Below are 6203 nucleotides of genomic sequence, written 5' to 3' on the forward strand. Positions count from 1 at the left end.
GAAGACCCATTGGTGGCCTTGTGCTGTTTTCTGGTCTTTGGTCGGGTTGTTGTCTCTTTGACGCATTCCCCGTTTCCATTCTCAATTCTATTAAACCGCTTTCAAACGAAAGTCCTTATATATAAAGCGGTCCCTGTTGTTAACACAGAACCTGTTTTCCTTATTGGATTGATTGAGAAGGTGGTTATCTTCTAACATATTATCACTAAAATAAAGTATAACATTTATGTCAATGTTTTTTATGCTGTCACTGGAGAGAATTGCTGTGCTTGTGATTTGGTCCGGATCGGTGCTCGTGCGTATTGATTCTATGCTGCCTGGTTTGTTAACGTTGTATAAGAACGGCAATAAAACAACCATGACGATTCTCTGCGGATTAATTTTCACTAATATCTTTTACGTTTTTCGCTAAATATGTAACATCTATTTTGTATTACAAAAATCGTCAATTTGACAAAACGATATTGTCCTGATATTCTTGTACTGGTGAGAATAAGAAAAAGTCATGGTCCTGTGAATCTATGATCTATTTTTTTTAAAGTTTTATTAGAGATTAAAGTAGCAAATATTAAAGACCTATGATGCATAAAAATTAGCATAATTCATAGAAATTCACGTGGCATACATCTGTGGCGGCCTTATTTCAGATAAGCTAAGTTGCGTTCATTTTGTACATTTTGTATTTTCTGAAGCTGGCGATCAAGAGTGATGGAGAATTCATCCGTCCGTTTGTTCGTTCGTTCTTCGGTATTCAAAACTGCTCCTGAACCTCTTGACATAATTTTGTGACACTTTCACAGAATCTTAGTCGTATGATGTACTTTTGCACTGTAATACTAAAGATTTCTACCCTGGGAATATCATTACCGTATTAAGTTAGCTGTGTTTGGCAAAATCTTTCGGATTTTATTTGTCCTCAATGATCTTCAACTTAGTACTTTATTTAGCCTTTTTTACTTTTTCGATCGTCACTGATGATTCTTTTGTAGACGAAATGCACGTCTGGCGTACACAATTTTAATCCTAGTTTCTATGATGAGTTCATTTCTTCTTTATTTTCTTTATCCGAATATTTTTTTATATTAAATTTTGCATAACAATTACTTTGACATATCCGCATACAACAATACACTTCTATATCCGCTTCTTCTCCTAAACCCCTTCTTGGAATTTAATGACACGTTATCACGAGATTTCACAATATAGCAAATTGTTCACATCTTACTTTGTTTTTTTTATCCTTATTATTTGGGGTCTCCCTTAGCAAATCACGGACTTTTTTCTATCAGGGGTATCAATTTTGTAGCTTCAACTCCTCATAAACATCTGTTTAGGTTTTATTGAAACTTTTCAGAATCTTAACCATATATAATGCCTTTGTGCACCGTAAGTTTTTGTTTGATTCTATTTTAGGGTTTCAGACATTTATTTTTTTTAAAAGTGTAAGAAATACAGCTGCAAAAATAATTCAATTGATTGAAACGAAACTTTTGACAAAAAACAGACAGGAATTTAACTAAGTTTCACAGAAATATATGCATCAAAACCGAAGATTGAAAAAAACGCACCAATATAGAACTTGAATAAAGAAGTTGGAACTTCTGGTGTTAATCTCGATTTGAACCCTTTTTACCTATGTTATAAAAATCTACATGAATAAAATACAGATAAGGATCATACAAAGAAAATTAAACTCAATGATTTTGATGAAAAGTAAATGATTTACTATATGAAAATCACGTTATAGAGTTGATGCGTCCGAACCACTATTCTAGATTTACATTACAAGGAACGAAGACATACTAATGCAGATTAAAATGTTGGACAAATAATTGCAGGGTTATTTATACCGCCACGTGTACAATTAAAGCCTCTAGCTCTGTAATAATTATTTCAATTTATTGCACTTTTATTGTAATTATTTCGCTTTAAAGAGATTTTGATATATCAAAACAATAGATCATGGCGACAGATCGTGACAATCAGAATGATCTAATCATGGCTATCATAGATATGATAGTTCGACATAAGTTCTATCAATATCAGGATCATATTCTAAACAATTCAATTGGTCTGAATGAATACGTTGTAAAATAAGATCTATCAACCTTTCCGTGTCAATTCAGCTAGTCTAAATTTTCTTCAATCATTTGAAATCCTTGCTGTCAATAAAGGTCAAATACAAGTTTATGTTCTAAATTTTTTTTTACCTTTGCTTGTTATTGCTATACTCATATGATTAAAACCCGATTTCACGCGACATATCAGAAAATGGGAGCGATGCAGACTCGGTTTTTAATTAGATTACACGACGTTTCCTTCTAATAAGTTATAGTTATTGAACAAGCAAATCGGTATATGTTATTTAATATGAACGGATGACCCTGCTTGACAGGAGTTCGTGTTAAAGGGCCATCCCGACCGTGCAGATGAAATGATATATAATACCGATTTGATTGGCCAATAACTGTTATAACACATGACGCCATCAATTTACATGAACGTTTTGGAAATATTCGGACGATATTCAATCCACGGCTCCTAGGAAAGTTCTCTTGTAGGGTATTAAAAGAAAATGGTAAATACGCCTTTATGTAGTAAAATGTTGGTAACTTTTCAATTATTAACTTTTTTGATATTCATGCTTCTTCCTAAATTTTTACGTTATTTCAGAGACATATATACACAGAGATTGGCAACTGTAACAGTGGTCAGCGAAATCCAATTAAAAACACGCATCACACGAGACTTTAACGAGATCGCCATTTTGCATCTGATCATGACAAGTTCACCACCGCTTCGATTTTTATTTTACATCAAGCTTTTCAAAACAGCATAATGTAAGTATATATTTCAATTTCGTAAATTATTTACCTTGTTTTATTCAGTTTGTAGTAATTATGACATACTGGATTTGTGTATAACAGTTGTTTTTTCCATATTTTCACCAGCTTTGATGCAATTTACAATTAAAAATGACCATTCAAGCTGTCGGCCATTTTCATTCTCTTCAATATAAAGACAGGCACCTGTCCATGGCTACAGTTTATAAAATTGTCCATCTTTGTCCATCTTTAAAGAACAAATGTACCCATCACCATTGATCACAGGAATTACTTTCCCAAGACATACCGGTTTTGTGTATATAAATTTTTTTTTTTCATTATTTCCACCACTTTGATGACATTTACAAGTTTATATACATGTATATTTACATTCAGTATCTGACAGCATTTTTTTTAACAGGATCCTGCATGTTATAAAAGAACAAAGATGTTGATCAAATTTACCTAACAGTGCAGCATACAAGAGATGTAATATCATACATGTGCTGAATGTAGGACTCCCTAGCCTTTCTGATTGAAAAGAAGATTCCCTGGCAGACAGGAACAACTATTAGTGATGACTTTTTTCAAATGTTACTGCACAGTCATGTAGTGGACCGATTACATGTACTACTATCAATGTGATACTAAAAAATGGTTTTGTAAGAGAGAAAATGACATGTGCTTATCCTGACTGTGAAAACACCACATTATTGAAGTTCAAATATCATAGTTCATATGCCAAACTTGATGTACATGTGTATGCGATTTTTGTGCAAGTGATGGTGACATCATTGAACTAAGAATAAATACAAGACTCCGCATTCAATCTATTGAATTTGAAACAGAAGTGGCAGTTGTGCAGAGACTATACGGATAAAAATGCAAATAAATATCTTGTGTTCAACTTCGTTTGTCTTCTTTACGTTTACAAAGTATACATGTACATAATTTTTACATACATGTATAACAATATGATGATGTAGTATGATTGCCAATGAGACAATGATTTACATGTATGACTATCATTGGAAGGCCTTTGTATACCATGAGAATGGAAATGCTACCTTTGTAGCATAAAGGTAGCATAATGTAAAAAAAGGGGAAATGTTCATTTATTCAACAACACTCCTGTGAATATATAACACAGACCGAGTGATTAGTTCAACATACTGCCTAAATAAAAAATGCTAAAAAGCTAAAGGCATTGGGATATGCGAAGCAATCCAAAATTTATCAAATCCGAGAGAGGAGGATGCTTTCTATTAACAGATGCATATGTTGAAAGGTGAAACATGAGTACTGAACTCTTCCATAATTTTCTATGTGTGTGAGAGAGAGAGAGAGAGAGAGAGAGAGAGAGAGAGAGAGATACAACAAGCACTGCCATTAAGTGTTTATAATACATTCCATGTGCATATATATGTTGAGGGAATATAACCGCTAAGATAAGCTAAATCATTCTTTGTGTGTGTGTTTATTTCGTAGAGAGTACAAATAGATTTTATATTTCCGACAATGTACTTATATTGTTTTTATCCTGTAATTTAGATCTGGCACTTTAATGTTTTAAATTAGTTGTTTAAATCCAAATAGTTGTTTCTGGTTTTTGAAAGAAATCGACATAGTTTGAGCACGGACCACGAAGAGGACCCCATAATGAATTCACATTACAGTTTACTCATATTGTATATGGGAGTGGAGTAACAGGAGACTTCATATTTACAAATAAGCAAACTTTTATGTGTGTACCTGTTAATACCGGTACCTGTACAATAGAAGGCTAATAGAGATTTACAGAAAGTCTCGGTTCCGACTGGGGGCAAGAAAAAAAATTGCAATAAAAAGGCAGTACCAATGAATCGATGAAGTAACAAACCAAGGACCAGTTCAAGTAAGAAAAAACGTCAGACTCGATATTTGTTGAAAATAAAATTTAGGACGAAAGTTTTCTTCTTATAAGCCCCCACCCCCCTCCCCCCCCCCCCAAAAAAAACAGAATAAACAACTAAAAGGTAGCTCCCTAAACTAACAAGTGGTGTGGGAGAAGCGGGAACATATAATCAGTGCTGACCATATTACTTGAAAAAATGTGCCAACAAATTAAAAGCTGGGGCGGCCATTCTGAAAAAGGAAAATGGCAACCCAGGAAAATTTCTGCCAAGTTTGGTTCGAGTCAACAGATGTGGATTTGAATTAAGGGGGGTCCAGAGGGACCTGGTCCCCTTTTCTGAAAAATTTTATTAAAATAACGGAAATGTTTCGCAAAATTTGGATCGTGCAATAGCTGGCCCCCGTTTTTAGAAATTATGGATCCGCCACTGGTCAAACCAAAGACTTAAAAATTAATATTTACTGCTTCTCCACAAAGCACGAAGCATGGTCGGCCCTGAGACAGAATGTGTTAGGGTTAATTGACATGTTTTACTGCGGACAGTTACCTTTTGAAATGGAACGTTAAAAATCGATGTGTTGGTCTTGTACAATGCAAGGTCAAATATTCATAACTTATTATATAAAAAAAAAGATGTTGTATGATTGCCAATGAAACAACTCTTCACAAGAGACCAGATGACACAGAAATTAACAACTATAAGTTATTATTATGTTCCCTTTCCTGAATTTAGCTTGCCACTTTATGTTGAACATCCAACCATCCATTCATCAATCCTTCATTCATTTTTGGACGAGAAGTTGAACGCTCAAAGGCTGCGATTACAATTTTGAAATTTGAAAGGGTTGTCAGACATAATTCCTGCATCTGAAGAGTTTTCGTTTATACCAAGTTTGGTAAAATACTTTTTTTCAGTCGGAAAAGATAACGGACAAAACTACGGATGCCAAGTGATCAAGGCAATATAGCTCACAAATACCTTTGAGCTAAGAAGCAGGGGATAAGATTTGTGAAACTATATATTAACTAAAAAAAAATATAGGAAACAAACAGAAGACAAACATTTGATTAAATAAATCGTTGTGTAAAATCTTGTTTAACTGTTATTTGCAAATTTTACCTTGAAAAGCTAATTATTTAGTACTTTTTTTTATTTTGAGACGACCCCCTTCATTTTACCTGATAAAGTCGGTGTCAACTGTCGGTACCGAGACTTTCCGTACATGTCTATTAACAGGATATAAATTTCTATTAACAGGATAATATCATTTCTCTAATTCTTCGGCAATTTATCCCTTTCTGCACCCATTGTATAAAAAAAATTTAATCAACGTGTGGTTCGTTTGATCTCAGTTCTTCATTGGTTAAAATCCGATTATGACGTCGAATTTTCTTGCTTTCCTTGAAATGTCCTATTGTGACGGCATGAAAAAAGGCGACCATGCCTGATGACGTCACATAGAAAGAACACATCGTTTTGCAGA

General features: G+C 33.9%; 1 long non-coding RNA gene across 1 annotated transcript; it reads left to right on the forward strand.

The window, feature by feature from the left end:
• Positions 1 to 2674: 2674 nt before the first annotated feature.
• On the forward strand, positions 2675 to 3732 carry LOC127730634 (uncharacterized). Its single transcript, XR_007995203.1, has 2 exons — positions 2675 to 2840; positions 3247 to 3732. It is a non-coding gene; the product is annotated as an uncharacterized LOC127730634 (long non-coding RNA).
• Positions 3733 to 6203: the final 2471 nt, after the last annotated feature.

Source organism: Mytilus californianus, unplaced genomic scaffold (genome assembly GCF_021869535.1).
Source record: "Mytilus californianus isolate M0D057914Y unplaced genomic scaffold, xbMytCali1.0.p SCAF_2, whole genome shotgun sequence".
Taxonomy (NCBI): domain Eukaryota; kingdom Metazoa; phylum Mollusca; class Bivalvia; order Mytilida; family Mytilidae; genus Mytilus; species Mytilus californianus.